Source organism: Lissotriton helveticus, chromosome 5_1 (genome assembly GCF_964261635.1).
Source record: "Lissotriton helveticus chromosome 5_1, aLisHel1.1, whole genome shotgun sequence".
NCBI classification, from domain to species: Eukaryota; Metazoa; Chordata; class Amphibia; order Caudata; family Salamandridae; genus Lissotriton; species Lissotriton helveticus.
Window position 1 is genome coordinate 1,320,643,010 of NC_136065.1, and position 19,159 is coordinate 1,320,662,168.

The following is a 19,159-nucleotide window of genomic DNA, read 5'->3' on the forward strand; positions in this document are numbered from 1 at the left end:
AACAGTAAAAAGACCACACAAAATAATTCCACACTGAGGCTTGCTTGTTTCCTTGTATTAATGTCACAATGCAATAAAGGTATTTACAACAAAAACATGAAGCCCCTGCCACTGAGCAGTCTCTACTTGGATAGTGTAAAATTTGCTTTAAACAAATTGATAAAAAAATTGGAACTGAAATTCTATATCACAAACTTGTGTCTTATCTGTAAGATCAACTTCTAAAAAGCTTTCTGCTCACACGCTATTAGCAAGTTCGACTAATTTCCTTTTACTAAAAAAAGTTTGCAAACCATTTTCACATTATTGCTATTGCTTTTTCAGCGTTATATGGAAAGATACAGGGAGTGGAGCAGCAAAAGATGTCACCATTTATCAGATGATACCACCCTCTGGATACGCTTGCTTGGGGAACGTAGCAGTTGGAAGCTACCACCAACTGCCTAACGCCAATGGCTACAGGTAAGTCGATATGAAGGGTGAAACCAATGTGCTGGCCTCCAGTATTCAGGCTTGATGTGGGACAAGAGCACAATGGATCATGGAAACCTAGCAATTCAGGTAACTAGCTCATCTTGTAAAGTGGTGGAACTGAGACTAAAATTAGAGTTTGTGAGAGGATGGTCTACAATAGTAAAGGGTGCCCAGACAAATGGACAAAGACCTGGGGGAGATGGAACGAGAGTAGAGGGATGCTCTGTCTGCCGGTTAGGAATACCTGCCTACCCGAAGATACAACAGAGAGAACATACTCTGTGTTGAGTCCTTGCAATTTGGGGAGTGGTTTGTTAAAGTAAGAATGTTACATTTATTTGTATATCACAAGTCAAAAAGTGAATGTCCTGAAATGTATATAACATGTCTTTTATAAGCTTATGCCGACGATTTTCACTGTCTTTGGTTGCGTATTGTTTCAAAATAAAAATAGTTTTACATAAAAAACCAAGACTGTGTCCACTCAATATCGATGCACAGTGTCGATGGGACACAATATTGAGGACAGAATATCGAAAATAACCTATTGACAGGTAAGTAAACCTAGATTTTCTATATCTAAATCAACAAATATGTACCTTTGCGGCACATGTTTTTTCAAGGTACATAGATGTGGAATTTGGAATGGTAAATATATACTTCTCTAATATGCATTTACCTTTGATATTCTTGTACCACACTATTGTTGGTGTCAGTATTCAGTAGTACAACCGAAACTGGGTGGAATTGAGTTGGTAATTAAAGCTGTTTTAGGGCTGTAATTCATCTTCCTGAGCTGAGAGTATGGGGGTTTGGCCACAAAGTAATCTTTTTGTTTGATTTGAGGGTAAGGGATCATGTCCTTGCCTTTCTTTTGGACATGTCACTCTTGTTGCTTACAGGATGACCTTCTGTGTCTTGCTAAAAACCCAGAGGTTAGTTCATAGGTATCTTCTATGCTTGAAATCCTTTTTTGAAATCAAAATTAGACACATAAAAAACTGAAGTACTCTTCTCTGTAAAAGGAAAGTGAAGCTATGCAACAGGAGGTAAAATAAGAAATGTAGCAGAAAGGTCTACAACTGCCTGTAATGCATGTTAGCATATCATTATGCCTTTCGAAAAAAAAACATTGGCCTCTTATTGGGATACCACCATAGCTCACATATGCTTATTAAGTCATCTTGGACTTGTGAAAGTAAGGGTTCCTTGTCATTACAGGCTAAATGGGTTGTACCAGGAAGGGACAGTATACAGTTTCCCTACAAAGTCTACAACCCAAAACCATAACCGCCAGCCTTCAAGTAATGATTTTGTCAGGGCCTGTGGATTTTAGCTTCCAGCAGTTGAGGAGTCTACTGGAGATCAAAATGTATAATCACTGTAGAGCATTGTCGTGTAGTTACTATAAAAACTATATAGGATCTGTGCGTTTAGACAACATACACTGTAGGATTGGTGCCAGACTGATTCTAAGCACCCCTAACGGGTATGTTAGCCTGTATACCAGCTAGCTTACAGTGCCACTAGAAACTCTTCTTACCAAGCAGAGAATAGTTCTTAGCAACTATCGAGCATGACAACCCTGATCTCTCAGGACCATGGAAACAGTGCAGTACTTTTCGCTCAGTCACTCATGCTTACTCAGTTTTCAGAGAGATACACAGAATATATGATGTGGACGTTTTCAATAAACATTTATTGAACATTCGTCCTTCTAGTATAAAATAGGTGTGCTGTAACAACCATTAGACAGTAACAGATGTAAATGATTAGAAGCACTAGGAAAGTATAAGGATGGTAGATTGCTTCCATAACTAGATGTACCAAAGTATACCTGCCATGTGTGTAGGTGTTTAATATCTCTTCTTCCCACAAACATTGCACTCACACTTGATGGCAAGGCAATCCTTGCTATTTTCCCAACACTATATTGCCACATCTGAAAAATGCCCCATTGATTATTTGAAGATTCTTGTTCTTATACAATTGGTTAGACTTAGTACTAACAGCATTAACAACATCTTGTTCAAATTTCTTTTGACGTATATCCTGTCAGACCACCCCAAGCCTTACCTTGAGCCCGCGTTGTGGCCTCAAAGAGATGATATGAAAAAACTCCAGTGTCGCTTTCCTCTTACTTGCATATGTGTATCAAGTGGACAAGAAAGAAAACTGGGGCAGGACGTACAAGGTCTTGGAGGTTTTGTAAGTAGTATCTTCCAACAAGTACGTGGCTGCAACTTAAATATGGAAGAACAGGGTCAGAAACTATAGAAGCATGTAGTAACCTTCTCTAATCCCACCCACCCCTGGTCCCTGATAGCTACCTGAAAAAGAGGGACACGTGTATGTGCGTCTAATGGGCTTTTGGGTACAGGCTGCAGCAATCAGGGCAATGGGTCTTGAAACCACCCAGGATGAAGGATTCTATAATGATAAAAATACATTCATGGTATGATAATATACTTTGCCAATGTACACACACACTTCCAAACAGTGAGAGAGAAATATGAGGATAATAACCTTGGCATGATATGTTATCTCATACTTCAGGAATTCAAAAGGAATGACTCACTTTAGGCTTCACGTTAGTGCTGTCCTTCCTAGGTCCTGCTCTTTCTGTGCATTTGCAAATCAAAAAGTAACATGCTTTTAGGCATAGTGCTAGCGCTTCCTGCGCTGTTCATGCCAAAAAATAAGGGAGTTTAGATGCGTTCCATGTGTATGTTTTTTTTTTTTTTGGAGTTTTATATAGCGCGAACTAGAACCGAACCGAATCAGTTATCAGAGCGCTTTACATAGCACCAGTTACGTTACATGAGGACAAACTTTCATTTTTTTAGGCACGGGGAGATTAAGTGATTTGCCCAGAATCACAGGGGGTTATTGGCGTTTAACCGAGACTCGAACCCAGATCCCCAGGTCCGAGGTCGAGCGCCTTAGCCGTTAGGCCAACCCCTCTCCCCTATCAAGCATGACAACCCTGATCTCTCAGGACCATGGAAACAGTGCAGTACTTTTCGCTCAGTCACTCATGCTTACTCAGTTTCAGAGAGATACACAGAATATATGATATGTTTGTATATTTTAAATAAAAAACAACAATGGAAAGTGCTACATGTATGTGTGTTCATATGCTTAAACACCATACAAGCACTCCATGCCTGTGGGTGCCTATGCCAGAGTAATCGCTTCAAGCACATGTTTTATATGCCAATATAAGCACTCCAAGTGCGTGTCACACATGCCCATACAAGTGATCCATGCGCTTTGCATGTGTCGAAGTAAGACCCCAACTGCATGTTATAAATGCCAATATAAGCGCTCCATGAGCTAGGACTCATAGTGATGAGATGAAGGGTTTTTGCAGAAAAGCGCTCCGACTGCGTTTACCAAGGTAGTTGGGAAAAAATTTGTATGCGGCTCGGAAAATGCAGCTGGAGAGCGACCTCGCCAAGCAGAGCAGGTGCTCTACACAAGTGCGCTGTACAGGAAAACTCTGTTTCCCCAAAAGGGTGAAATAGCAGCTTCCTGCTGACAGACAAAAGAAGTGTCAGGTCAACTGACAAGGGTTTAAATACACATACTGCCCAGAAGTCCAACCAGACCTGTTGCTACCTCGTAGTTGTGGCGAGGGATTCAGCGTGTGCTCCTCCTTAAATAATGCAAGTAATAAAAGAATGTTTTGACACTCCCTCAGAGGTTCTGAGGTATTGAAGAAAACAGTTGGCTTGAGTTGTGTTTAGAAAGTATTTAATTAATTACATCCTGGTTGTTCCTGAGTATTGTAATATTGTAGTTGGAATGAACAGCCGTCGTGTTTCTACCTTAAGTGGTCAATCGGACAAGGGCTTTCTCAGGGCAGTGAAAGATGCAATATAGTGATGTAAGTCAAACTGGAATTAAGGGACCCAAAGGAAAACCACCAGTGGGTGCAAGGTGTGAAACGTTCAAAGAGTGGTAGTGACTCAGCTCCTATTTGGAGTGGTAAAGGCTAAGGGGTCCAATAGGATGGCGGGCGGATTGCCCCCGCCAGGCAGGCGGTAGCCACCGCCGGCCTGGCGGGGGCAATCCGCCCGCCATCCTGACTCAAAACACCCCCCGCCATATTATGATGGCATGTGAGGCCGCGGCGGACGGAAAGACCGCCCGCCGCTTTTGGGGCGGAAAAGGGTTTATATGGTGGCGGTGTCTATTAGACACCGACAGCCATATTAGGATAGGCATTTGTGAATGCCTTTCCGTGGCGGCAATGCCGCCACGGAAAGGCATGCGGAGTCCCCCTGCGGGGGCCCGTTGCGGACCCCAAGGGACTCCGTGGGGGTGGGGGGTGCACATCTGGGGAACCTATGGTGCCCCCCTGCATTTGAATGCACAACATGACAGGCACCTCGCGGTGCCTGTCATGTTGTGCATGAAATGCACAATGTGCATGTTTAGCATTGCGGCGGGCGGTGCTTTCAGCACCGTCCGTCGCAATGCTACAAATGCGGGAAGCGCCCGCCACTGTGGCGGGCGCATCATAATATGTAGCACGGGACACCCGCCCTTATGGCGGGTGGTCCTATATACCGGTAGGATGACGGGCGGACAAAGTCCGCCCGTCATCCTAATGGACCCCTAAGTTGGGAGGTGGAGGTGGGGGAGTGAATAGCACACGGCAGAAGTAGAGGTGTGGCGAACGAAAGAAAAGATACTAAGGTAGTAAGCCATTGATTTTAGAGTAGAGGCATAAGGAGGAGAAGAATCAAGAACAGAAGCGGTACTACCGGGTGATGAGCTGGAAGGATAAGCCCATTTAAAATACTAATGCTACTACTATAATACCAAAAAAAAAAAAACTCTTACCGGCATATTCTGGGACACTCCTGAAAAGTCACCCATTAATATAAAATTGAACCTATAAATATAATTGCACTCATTGCCACTCGCCACCCATCGTCATCAACATCGTCACGCAATCTTCATCACGCCTCCTTCCTGACGGCAGCTGCACCAGGCTCGATGGGTGTTGTATTCCTCTAGGGAGTCGTACTACACGGCAGAGAAAGAGGGAGCAGACAGGCTTGGGAGGGCGCGCGGATTGTGAGGATTGCGCTACAGGCTGAGGAGGGTGAATTCTAGATTGAGTTTGTTAATCCTAAAGACAATCATAAACAATCATAAACAAAAAAACAGCGATATAATAACTAACAATACTAACAATAAGAGATCAGGAAAGGAAAGGACTATAGGTACAGCAACAAAACGTACAAAAAGAATGCAGCAATCTTCAGTATCAAACAAGCATTTACAATGCAATGGTTTTGCCTGTTAAAGTTTGAGCTATTGGCATTGCTCTTGACAATATTTTTATTTATGTTTTTTTTAACATAAATAAATGGCATTGTCATTTACAATGCCACTAGCTTTATCTCTCGCAAATGACACCCACAAACACCCACAGAGAGCCCCCCCCAACACACACCCACACAGAGCCCCCCACACACACACCCACACAGAGCCCCCCACACACACAGCCATACAAAGCCCCCCCACACACCCACAGAGCCTCCCTACACACTGCGAGCCCCCCACACACTGCGAGCCCCCCCACACACTGCGAGCCCCCCACACACTGCGAGCCCCCCACACACACTGCGAGCCCCCCACACACTGCAAGCCCCCCCACACACTGCAAGCCCCCCCACACACTGCAAGCCCCCCAACACACTGCAAGCCCCCCAACACACTGCGAGCCCCCACACACACTGCGAGCCCCCCCACACACTGCAAGCCCCCAACACACTGCGAGCCCCCAACACACTGCGAGCCCCCCACACACTGCAAGCCCCCCACACACTGCAAGCCCCCCACACACTGCAAGCCCCCAACACACTGCAAGCCCCCCAACACAATGCAAGCCGCCACACACACTGCAAGCCCCCCCACACACTGCAAGCCCCCCACACACTGCGAGCCCCCCAACACACCAAGCCCCCCACACACTGCGAGCCCCCCCCAACACACTGCAAGCCCCCACACACACTGCAAGCCCCCCAACACACTGCAAGCCCCCACACACACTGCAAGCCCGAGCCCAAGCGTAGTTACAGGCAAATAGAAGGGGGTCACGTAAATGAAAAGGACGAGAGTTCGTAATGATACGTGTATTAAGCACACAAATGCACTGGAGAATGAATAAAGGCAGTTACGCAGGTGACACTGGAGAGTGGTAGGAGAAGGTAATATAGTGTCATATAGTGACATGTAAGAAGCTCAAGTAGTGCATGGTCTAAAAACAGTCTCTGGGAGAGACCTTAGTCGACTCTAAATAGAAAGAGAATATTAATATCGTGTGTCAATAACACAAGAAGAACCCCACAAAGCTTTACAAGTCACAGAGGAGGGCGGGGGGGGGGAGGAAATCATGGAAGAACCGCTAGTCGGAAGGAATGTAAAATGATGCACGTTTCACCTGCTGCGCTCTGTGGATGTCCAGGTGCTCTTCGGAAGACTAAAGAAAAGAAAAAAAGTACGGGGTGATTATCAGAGGACGAGAGTGCGAGCGGCGTGATGACTGACAGTGGCAAGGGGTCTTACCGTGGTGGCGACTACTGGATACAAAGTCGGCCACGTGGTAAAAAGTACAGTAAACGACCAGGGCACCCCGTGCCAAAGGTGGGAGTACTGTACTGGACGGGTGCGTCCAGAACTATTCGAGGCGACCTGGGAGGGAAAATAAGAATGAGGTCAGAGAGAGATAATAAGGGGCTACTGCGGTCAGCATCAGGTGGACGGAATGGCTCTCACCTGAGTCAGAAGGTCAGAAGATGCATCCGGTCCGCGCGTCCATGTAGCGAGTTCCGGGTAATGGACGTGTCCCGGCACCCCTCCCTTCTCTGCGGCCGCACTCACCGGTACTTGGACGCTGCAGCTCTTCCTCACCCGGTCCCGCTTCTTGGGGCCGGGTGCTCTCACGGGCGGCGGCGGGGCTCCTCTTCCACCATGGAGCCCTGCCGGTGGGTGCAGCTGCTTCTCCTTGTCCGCGCTGGGGGAGCGGGACTTCCGGGTCGCCCCCTCAGCTTCCGGGTCGTCACGGGCAGCGCGGCGGCCCGTCTCAGCTACTGCAGGCGGGGAGTGAATTCACTGAGGGGTGGGCTCCCTCGAGGTGAAAATAAACAATAGCGGCAAGGTCCCTGGGCGCCTGCCAGGGGACAATTTAATTACAAAAAAGCGAGGTGAGCACTCTCTAGGGCAGAAAAGCGATATGAAGCGCTCTGGGTGTTTTTCACGAAACTCCCCGGCCCCGAGCAGGAAGGCGGGTGCCGGCAATGCCGGACCAGATTCGGGGGCGTTCCCGGCTTTTGGCTGACGTAGCGTGACGTAGCCAAAGCCAAAAATTCTCGCGAACGCCCCCGAATCTGGTCCGGCATTGACGGACAGGCCCGTCTTCCAATGGCTAGCCTCCATTTATGGAGCTAGCCAATGGAAGACGGGGGCCGTTCCTGCCTCCCCTACTATACTCATTAGGTTTTCGCCTGCGCGAAAAAGCTGCGCAGAGCGCAGCTTTTGCCAGGCAAAACCTAAAAAGGTAAAAACCAACGCACCGGGGCTAACCCAATCTCTTATATCCCCCATTGCGCGGATGTTTGAGAGGGCTGGTAAAATTCCAGATAAATTCCAATTTGCGAAGGATCCAACAGTAGCTTTTATGTCAATGAAATTGGAAGTAATAAAAGACAACCTACAGTCACCCATGAAACCTATGTGCAGTGAATCACATGACACGCTACAAACCAGTAACCAATTGGAACAAACAGAGCTAAATTGCGATAAAAAACACCTTGTAAACTTAGACACACCAATTTTAGACCACTACCATTGGACAACACAGCAAGAACCCTCAATAGAGATACAAAACTGCAACATAAAGTCAGAGACTGAAAGAATGGGAATTGTAAATCTAAGCAAATCACAATTACAAGCACTGGAAACTAGCCAATATGGTTATGAAGACGGAACAGAACAGAATGCCCTAAGTTGCCCAATTGAAGTTAATGTTAAAATCTACAAACACTTGTGTATGCCCTCTGAACAAGGGGAAACCCACCTAAATCAACATGGGGTAGAACATAAACATATTAACAAGCCTGATATACATACTGAACCATCACTAAAAGAATCCAATATTTTTGGGGATCACTTTAAAGAACCGCAGGAAAACATTGATTTGGCCTCATCTATTGCTGCAATTCCTACTCATAAAAAAATGGCAGAACAAACCAAATCCGGGGAAAAAAAAAACGAAGTCGGAAAAGGCTCACACCCCAGAAATGGAAAAAAAACATAAAGAAGCAGCAATAACCTGGGATATCTTTTACCAAACATCGTCCTTAACCCTAGAGGCACTCCATTACCAATCAAACAAAATGGACATACAAATTGATCTTCTTAAAATGATGGCAAATAATGTGGCGGGAATCAACAACAAACTTGCCCAACTAAATGACTTGATAATCAGGGCTCAAAAAGAAAATGAAAGAACGACCTCTGATTGTATCTATGTACCTATTATGGACAAACTAGCAGTATTACCGGCAGTTTTAACCAGCATAATAGAAGACACTAAAAAAAACATCAAAATCAAACAGGACGAAGTTACGAAGAATAATACCCCTACGAAGCAAGAGGAATTAAACACAACTGGGAATGGCTTTTATAACTTTAAAGGGACAGAATCAAAAGAATCAAAAGAATCATCAAAACTCCCAGATAAAATAATTAGTTTACCGGCCCGCCAAATCATGGAGCTATCGGGGAACGAAGTTACATCTGTAGTCAACCACGAGGATCAAAGTGATAATCATACTGACTCAGACGGATTCACAACCATGACAAAACGTCAAAAGAAAAAACTTCGTAAATCAAGAAAAAAAGATAAACGAAAATTAAATCCTACATTAAAAACAGACAATAATCCGATATCACCAATAACTGAAGATACAGTGAAAGATAGAAAAAACTACTTTCCAATTTTTGAAAAAAAATCAACAAAGGACCTAATACAACCAATATGCCACATAGTAAATGAAACTCAAATGCAGAACAGAAACGACAACGGAGTAAAAGAAGGACAAATGGGTAATGATTCCCTAGATAACCTGCGACAGATAACAAATCTGGATGCAATTCTAAAAAAAGAAGAAAGAGCATCTAGTAATTGTAATATAGACAAAATAAACAGAAGCAGTCCAACTATTACAATTCAACCAATACCTCCTCACCAAATACATGGCATTTCTGAGGAAAAAAAAGATTTAGATCGGGCCAAAGGCTGCAAATGGTCCCACAAATACATCCGAATGGGACCATTTACAGATTAAAAGCTGGGAAGGAAAAAAGTCAATTACCTATATACCCAAGCAACCTGAGAGAAAAAATTTCCCCACTGTACAAAGCCCTATTAATAGTGAAAAAATTATATTCACTCCTCAATTTCAATCTAGAGGTAGGCAAGATATACTTAACAGGGGGAACTTACTTAGACTTTTCAAATCACTACCGGCACTGAGCAATATCGTCAGTAAGGATATCATCTCCGTCGAATTTTTGGAGGGGAAACATAATACTCAAACCTCAACGCTAATAACATTAATGTCGCCAACAATAACCGAACAGATTATGAATGAACAAACCACATTTAAATCCTGGGGCATATTACTTACCAAAAAACTACCAGAGGTTTACCCCACTCCATTCATTGGAGAGGAAACAACACCAAATCACAAAAAGGTAGAAATACAGACTATTTCAGTTCTAAAAAATGCACTTGGTAGGTCCCCGACAAAAAATATATCTACCATTCCACAAAACACCAAAAATAGAAATTTAGAAATAAATGAAAAATGGGTAACTATGGAACTCCACAGTCATCAGAAACAATGATATGGTACCTTATCACAAATAGGAGACAAAAGCAATGAAAGTGGAATAATAAGAGTATGCTCATGGAACATAAACGGACTGAGAACTAAGATCTTAAATGCTCAGATCGAGTCCATAGGTGAAAATCCCCAAATTATAGTATTACAAGAAACCTGGGAAACTCACCCATTTATGCTACATGGATACGCTGGCTATTATGAGCACGCAAAAAAAGAGCGAAGGTTCGGACGAGCCAGTGGTGGACAAGCAATATTTATTTCCAACACACTACAGGCACAGCATGAACAAGTGATAGTAGACGGTACTAATATCTTGATAGTTAAAGTGACCTATAGGAAAACTAACCAAATCCCTAAAACATTATATTTAATTACGGTATATATTCTGCCTACAAATCGGAGCAGGGAGGAAACCTGTAGAACCCTGAGCAATGCCCTTATCAATATAACGATAGAGGATCCCCTAGCAGATTTCCTTATTACTGGGGATTTTAATTTAAACCTTATGTCATCCCACACAAGAGACGATATAATACAATCCCAAAACCATCAATGGCTAATCCCTGAGCAAGATCTAGGGATAAACAATAATACTGATGAGAACAGAAAGGGAAAGAAACTAGTAATGGACATTGAAGCAATGGGACTCCGAATACTTAACGGTAGAAAAAAACCAGACATTCCACCACTAAACAGTTATTTTGGGCATAATGGATTCTCGAGGATCGATTACACCATGACTTCGTTGCATATGTTCCACAATATTATCTCGTACCAACTAAGGAAAGTAAACGAAAGTGATCATGCTCAACAAATAATTATAATGAACATCAGACTAAATAGAAATAAGGAGTACCAATCGGCTCATGGGCATATTGGCACAACAAATTACAAAAAATTGTTTTGGAATGTGGAAAACAAAGAAATAATGAATGATGAAGTGGAAAGGATTTTGGAAGCTTGCCTTAAGGACACAGCAGCAAAATCAGTGATAGATCAATGGGAAAACTTCACGGGGAAGCTGACCATACCACAAACCAAAATAAATATCAAGAAGAGCCAAAAATATAGAGCCCCATCCAGGGATAATGAAAACCACTTAAATCTGCCATATACAATAAGGACATTGAAGAAAGAACGAAACAGGATTGCCAGGCTACTAAAGAAACCAGGAATAAAACTGGAAAATCTGGGAAAATTAAAGTCATTAAACCAAAATCTGAAGAAACTAATATGGGGTGAGAAAAATCTGGCAAAACAAGCAACTTGGGCAAAAGTATTCCACGCTAGCAAGCAAAAGAATACTAGAGACTTCTGGAAGATGATCAATAGCCTTGCTAGACCCAACAAGCAGGTAATCTCATCACCACTAACGGAGCAGGAATGGGAGATCTTTTTGAGGAGACATTTAAATTAGGACACTTCACAGTCAAGAACCCTTGAAAAGGGACAGGGGTGTAAAAAAGATAAATCTCCCTTTAATGATAAGAACTTCGACCCGCCAATAGTTATAGAAATAGAAGAGATAACTAAACTTATAAAAAAACAGAAAAACAGCGCTCCCGGACCAAATGGGATACCGTTTGCTCTCTTTAAAGAAAACCCAGAACTATGGGCGACCACACTAGAGAAACTATACAAAGAAGTTATTAGAACTGGAACTGTCCCTAAGTCATGGCGAGGATCTTTAATAACTCCAATTTTTAAAAAGGGAGACTGGGCTCTTGCAGAAAATTACAGACTGATTACTCTTCAAGATACGGATGCGAAGCTATTTGCAAGAATTTTGTTAACAAAACTATCTGAATGGGTGAGAGAAACAAAGAAATTGCCCTTAAACCAAACAGGTTTTATTCAAGGCCTAGGAACAACAACTAATATAATGGTTCTGGCATTACTAATGGATAAATCAATCGGACTCAAACAACCCCTGTACCTATGTTTTATAGATTTTAAATCAGCATTTGACTGTGTTAAAAGAGACATTCTGTGGAATAAATTGGAAAAAATGAATATTCCACTCCCCCTCCTCATCTGATTCGACTTTTATATACAGAGACATGGGTAAGTGTGAGGATGGGGGGGGCGGACAAACACTATCAAAGGAGATTCCAGCAAAGGAAGGCCTGAAACAAGGCTGTGTTTTAGCCCCCCTACTCTTTAATTTGTTTCTTGCAGACCTAACGGGAATACTGGATGAGGAGAAACTGGCTGATAAACGTCTCACGAATTTGATGTATGCAGATGACGTCATACTATTGAGCCATACCAAAGTGGGACTACAACGTCTAATCATGCGGACTCAAACATACTCAAAAGAGAACGGGATGGTCATAAACAAGACCAAAACAAAGATTATGGTAGTGGCCAAAAACAACAAGAGAAGATATAAAAGTAAATGGATTATGGATACAATGGAGCTGGAGCAAGTAGAGGTATATAAATACCTGGGTGTGCTATTTGATGCGAATGGTACCTATCAACTGCAAAAAACTGAGATTCAAAGAAAAGCGAACTAACTAACTGCAGTATTCAGAATTGTGCAAAAGTCACTTCCCAGCCTCACCTATGGTCCCCTGCTGAATGTAATTGCCGCAAAACTCCTACCGACCATAACTTATGGCAGTGAAGCAATAAAGGGCAAGGATAGTGATTCTCTGAATAAGATCATAACCAGAGCCTACCGAGCAATATTCCATTTACCAGCAAATGCGTCCCCCGCCCAAGTAAGGCTAGAGTTCGGACTGACCAACCAGCAATATGCAAGGCAAGGCCACTTTATAAAAGTATGGAATAAAATAAAAAATGACCATCAAAATGAAATATCGCAACTCTTATGGAGAGAAATAAATAAGGACACAAATTCTACTGCGTGGATCTACCTTAGGGAAGCAATAAAGGATTTTGCAATCATGCCAATATGGGAAAACAATATAAATAAGTCATCGTTCAAGAAAATAATTAACAAAACTGCAAATCATCTATCCATCTTAAACGATAAAGCTATCCTCACCAAAAGAAAACACGCATGGATGGTAATTAATGGATACAAAAAGAAGGAAATCCAACAATACCTGGTAACACCATGGACAGAAAAAAACAAACAGGTTCTCCTTAAAGCCAGATTTGGAATTATGCCAGGCCTATCTCACCTCCCCCCATGGGAGAGACCGAAAACTCAAATGAAATGTAGACTGTGTAACTATGGTGAGGAAGATATGCTTCATCTTCTCTGTACCTGCCCTAAGCTTCTACAGGAGAGGAAATCATTACTAAAGTTTCCCTTCAAAGCACGCGGCATAAGGACATGTAGACAGGCCTTGATTAATTGCATGAACTCAAACGACATCATTTTAAATGCTATTTTTGTAAAGTTTTTAATGATAGTTAAAAGTCATCTAGATGTCATGACTATTTTAGATACCTAAGTATTTACAAATAACATTTTGTGTTTTTATTCAAGAATACAGTTTTTAGTTTTTGTCTGAGATGTGTAATATTGTAAGATTTTAAATAATCATCACAATAAACGATTTACTTTACTTACCATTGATTTTATATAGTTGTAGTGTTATGTATAATATTTTTTTAATTTAAGGTGCTGGCAGGAAAAGAGGCTTTGTTAAGGTGTTACTAAATGTTAGTCTGTGAACAAACATGCAATGCAATAACTAATACTTCACTAAGCTTTAGATCCCCTTTCTGCCACAGCTCTTCCCTCTCGTTGCCATTAGTAAACGTAATATAAACTGGTACCTAATGCGTTTTTCAGTATTAGTTCCAGGATTGCAAGTGGATGCTAATTGTCCTAGAGCAGTTAAGCCCTCTTATTCTGATCCATCAGATCTTCGGGATCGCACACCAAAGTATACCTCTCAAGTGAATCTCTAATAAAAGAGAGAGGGACCCAATACCAAAGGGATAGGGTACCAACAATAGACTTTATGTCAAATAGAAATTCCCTTTGGCCCCACATTAAATGTAGAGACATCAACCAATCTAAACAGAATAAACAACAAATATTCAGACATAAAAACCAAGTGCAATGCATAAGTAACAAAATTATGTAAAAACGATCAGTTCAGTATGCACAGTTTATTTATACATTAAAAACGATTAAAAAGAAACAGATTAAAAATATATAAAACTTGGGAACACAAAAAATACATCAAAAGGAATAAATTAAATACATGAATTCATCCAATCCATTTCCTAAGGCTATAAAGGGAGGTACGACAAAGGTATATTCAGCAGCAGTCAGAATACTCCTAAATCAATGCATGTTGTTCTATTCCCTTAGTTTCGACGCGTTTCGACGGACACCTAGTATATGGCCGCCTTCATCAGGAAAATATTGACTGTCTTCCCAAGATATCTTGTATAAAAAGCTTATCGTCTGAGTAGGGGAGTAATGCCTCCTTTCTCTTTGATAGAATAAAGATTCTCAATTTAGACGATGTTTACGTGGACAACAGCTCGATCAATCCTAGTCGCTTCTTGTTAGAACTCATACAGGTGGAAATAAGTTGATACTTAATGAGTAATAACGAAACTTAAAAGCCGTTATTAAGGTCCAGAAAACACGCGGTACAATGCCCAGATCGCAAGTATGTGTTAAAAGTCCATACACTTTGCAATACTTGTAGTGCACTTTAAACCTAAGTGCACAGCCCACTACTCCTCCCTGCTGCGGTAATGGCCACCCACGACCTGACACTCAGTTTGGACTCGGATCGGTGAAAAATAAAATGGTAATAAATTAATATAATTACCATGTTATTTCTCATCTCTTGGGTTTTTTTGGGGGCATTTTTGGCAGTGGGGCTACACTTCTCCAGTCTAATGTGGGAGCCGCTCCTGACAAAACCCTAGTGGAGAGCCAAAAATTCCAGCATTCCACATGTTAACCAGAATGCAGACAAGAAGAGAATGTGTACCCTTTATCATTAGACGCTGGGAGCAGAGCATCCGAATGAAGAAACCCGAGCCTGAGAGCACAAGACATATGAACTTGGGTGCATCAGAAGCAGTGCATGTAGTTATACTCAAAAGGAAGATGCTCGTGGCAAGGTAGGCGAGCACCGAAGCATGAGTGGAGCTCATGAAACAGATAAGTTTGGATGCACATGATTGCCATCACCAGTGTACAACTGTAAACTTTTTCCTTTTCATTATTTTTTTTTAAATCCCCCAAAAATATAATCCATGGGAAGGAAGAAGAATATCAGAGTCAACATATAATTACTCCTCTTTGTGATGAGAGTAAATCTCAGGCAAGCAAAAAATATTCACTCGACCCCACAGAGTATATTGCAAAGTAATAGGAAATACAAGGAAAAATAAATCACTTCACAATAGAGAAGATTGTGATGGAAGGCACAGCATACCTTTCTTCTAGAAGTTAATCATATAGTCCAACGATTAGTATGAAAAATAGAAACTGCTGGAGTTGGAGTCCAAAAGAACTAAAGAGTTCTCCCTTCATCGCCAATTTGTGGTGTGTTATTCCGGGAATAAGGGATCAAGTCTTCCTTGAAGTTGTGAGAGAAAGTGGATTATATTCAAATGAATGCAATTCAGCCTCCAACAACCAATCTTTTCCTCGTCAGCTTCAGCCGTCAATACATTAAAACATGGAACCCAGAACATGAGCACAGTCATAGAACCTGGAGCATGAGCCATAGCCAGATACCACAAGATATTTGTAGGTATCACTGATATATCCTCCCAAAGACCACATCGGTCACATAGATACCATGACACACACACAAGATGTACCAGATTCACTTATATAATAAGAGAGGGTAAGAAGTAAAAGGAGTCTTTTCCCCGACCTAATGCTCTATACTGGAGGTCCTTCCTCAGCAAGGAAGGTGGTCCTCACCCATCTAAGTTGCATGTTTTACCCTAAGGCCCTCCCTCACTGTAGTTTCAAAGAGGTCACCAAGGAGAGGTCTCTCATAGAGTTCTTCATGGGGGTTCTAGAGATTAAATGCTATTGCAACTGGTGTGCTGATTGAGATCTATGCAGATTAAAAATGTGTGAGGGAGCCCTTTATTCATTAGCCTCCCTAAAGAATAAATGAAAACAGTATACTGAAGTGCCTGTACAATACAAACCTTGGGGTCTATTACTAAGATGTTATGCTGTGTCTGTGCAAAATCATTTTTAGCTATTTACCTTCCAGGGCTAAACGTTTTTAGTGCTGGAAAATCACTTGAAAGTAACACAAAGCAGTGCATGGTGCTGCTTCACATCACATAGAGCCAAGGGGGCGTACCATGGGTGGTGCATAGGCATTCACAAAAAAGTAGATGGGGTTTAGCATCAGAAAATAGCACAAATTTATTTTAGGGTCTAAGAAAGAGAAATACTTTATTTCTCCTCTGTATAGGTGCTGCACTGTACAGCACACATATAAAGTGGGGAAAAGTTTAAAGTTAGTCTGAGCATAGTATTTTGAAGTGGAAGGCTATCCTTCCAGTACAAAACCTATGCTAGACTCACGCAGACACCCTTGCACTATGGTGCAAAGGTGTGTGTGTGGCAAGAGGCAGCTAATTTCAGCACCGTCAATCTGGAGAGGGGTGGAGCGTGCCATATTTCTGTAAATATGGCACTCTCCTGCCCTCTTCTTCTCACGTAGCGTAGCACAGATTATTTGCCTGCTGCACTACATGCATGGCAATTTGGTAAATAGACCTCCTTTTTGTCTATAGAAGATATGTTTCTGCCCTTTTGCTCCTTGCCTTATCTAGGCTCACAGCTTTCATCAGGATTGGTCCTACCCTCTGTCTAGCCTAACCTTACTCAATGATGTGTTGTTTCTCTAATTTAGTATGTGGTTGAGGAAGGGAAAGAAAAGAACTACATAAACAACTGTACCTGAAGTAAAATACTTCAGCATCTGGTTTTGTGTCAGATCATAGATGCTTGAATCGCCTCCAAGCATAAACTCGCGTTCTAGTGTGCTGTTCGTCAGGCTTGTACCACCCCTATGGCACCAGTCTTCCACATTTTAAGAGAACAAATGGAATTTATATCGGTATTTTACAATTGAACGCAGATACTACAGTATCTGTGTATTGCCTAAACTTACATTTCAGTGAAAATCATCTTGAATGAACTGATGAAGATCTTTCTACATATGCTGAAAGATTAATACACATATATAGCAAGAATATGTCTTGATATATTAATGCTAATTGAATCCGAAATTCTAGGTGCGACATATAAACCACTTAAAATGAAAATGAAAAAATTCACCCTTTGAAACAACACTATTGAAGTTAAGCTGACGGGTCTCTTTGTGGATTTATATCATAATTAATCACCATTAACTCATGTTGTATTCCTAAAACTATATATGTACATACAGATTGCACTCACTTGCGGAGAAAATAATGCAGTTCAAAGTAGAATATTTTGGAAAAGCACAGGTTTTATTTCTGAGACTTCAACAAACTATACTGTCAATTTTCTTTGGCATCACATATCTGAGTTTTAAATAACTCAGTGTTAAGAATACACGTTTTCAGAAGGAGGATGGTTGTTCACCAGCTGAAACAATGTAGTGTTGCATACTTTTAAATATTATTTTGTAATCTTCAAAGTTTGACCTGAGACAAACGTTTTCAATGTTTCTTAGCTTTAGGACCCTATTTACATGTTGGCAGAGAGGGAACTCTTTAATAACAGCAAGGAAGTGCTCCCTCCCTAACCATTAATGTCCTCCCGCCCAATTTAGAATTGGTAAGAATATAGATTTGTTGACCACACAGAATACCTCTGCCATGGTCAAACTCCTCTGATGGCCCGACGGAGTAAGGGCCATCGGAGGTTTGGCTGTATGATTGCACAAAAAGCTGGAAAAAGGGCACTACAAAATGCTCAATGTCTCCTTCACCTTGGGAGAAAACTCCTATGGCGAGGTGGGCATTGTTTTTAATTTTCAAAGAGAAAATCCTCTTTTGTTTAAGCAAAAAAAACATTGTTTGGTTCCCATAGGGATGTGTAATGTTGAAGGAGCAGTCCCTCAAATTAACAATGCATTATAGGAACTGCCATGACAGTGCTTTCTGCCAATGCTAGAAATGTCCACTGGGCCAGCTGACATTTGTAAATTTGGTGGGAGGCATCGCAGTCAAGGCGATGGAGTAATTTACTCTATCGCCCTGGTGGAAAAACTGGCCAAATGCCAAGCATTACATTGGATCCTATGTATCACGGATTTATGATTAAAGAGTGCCTCAAGTTTGCCAGGAAGTAACTGCACTTTCACTTGACATCTAGCCAGTGATGGAACTTCATTATTCTAGGACACATCTCTAGGGCGAAGGATGCTTAATACTTAGCTATACCAAGAGTAAGGGAGCGTAGTTCATGGCGTTTTTAGCTTTTCATTTTTTTGGGCTGAGGTTGGCTTTGACTTTCTCTGTTTACTCCTTTGCGGGCTTTGGATTTTTGCACCTTTGTACTTCCAGGAATGCAGCTTTTTTCTGCCTAATATCCCGGAGATTCTGATTCAAAATGGGCCGGAGTATTGGCTTGGACCATGCAAAGAGGAGGCAGCTACTGAAAGGAGCATGTCTAATTGCTATCACTGCCATATGCAATAGGTACCTATAGCCCCCAAATCTCCTTCTCAGGCTCCGCAAGTATAAGGTTAACATTGCAGTCAAATTGAGATCCGTCAGCCCGCCTCATCCAAAACGAACTTAGCTATCAATGAAGAAGGCAATGGTCTGGTGAGGTG

General features: G+C 42.0%; 1 pseudogene; it reads left to right on the plus strand.

Moving 5' to 3' along the window:
- The window catches only part of LOC144753602 (uncharacterized), a 70,109-nt pseudogene that overhangs the window by 9,243 nt on the left and 41,707 nt on the right, over positions 1–19,159 (plus strand).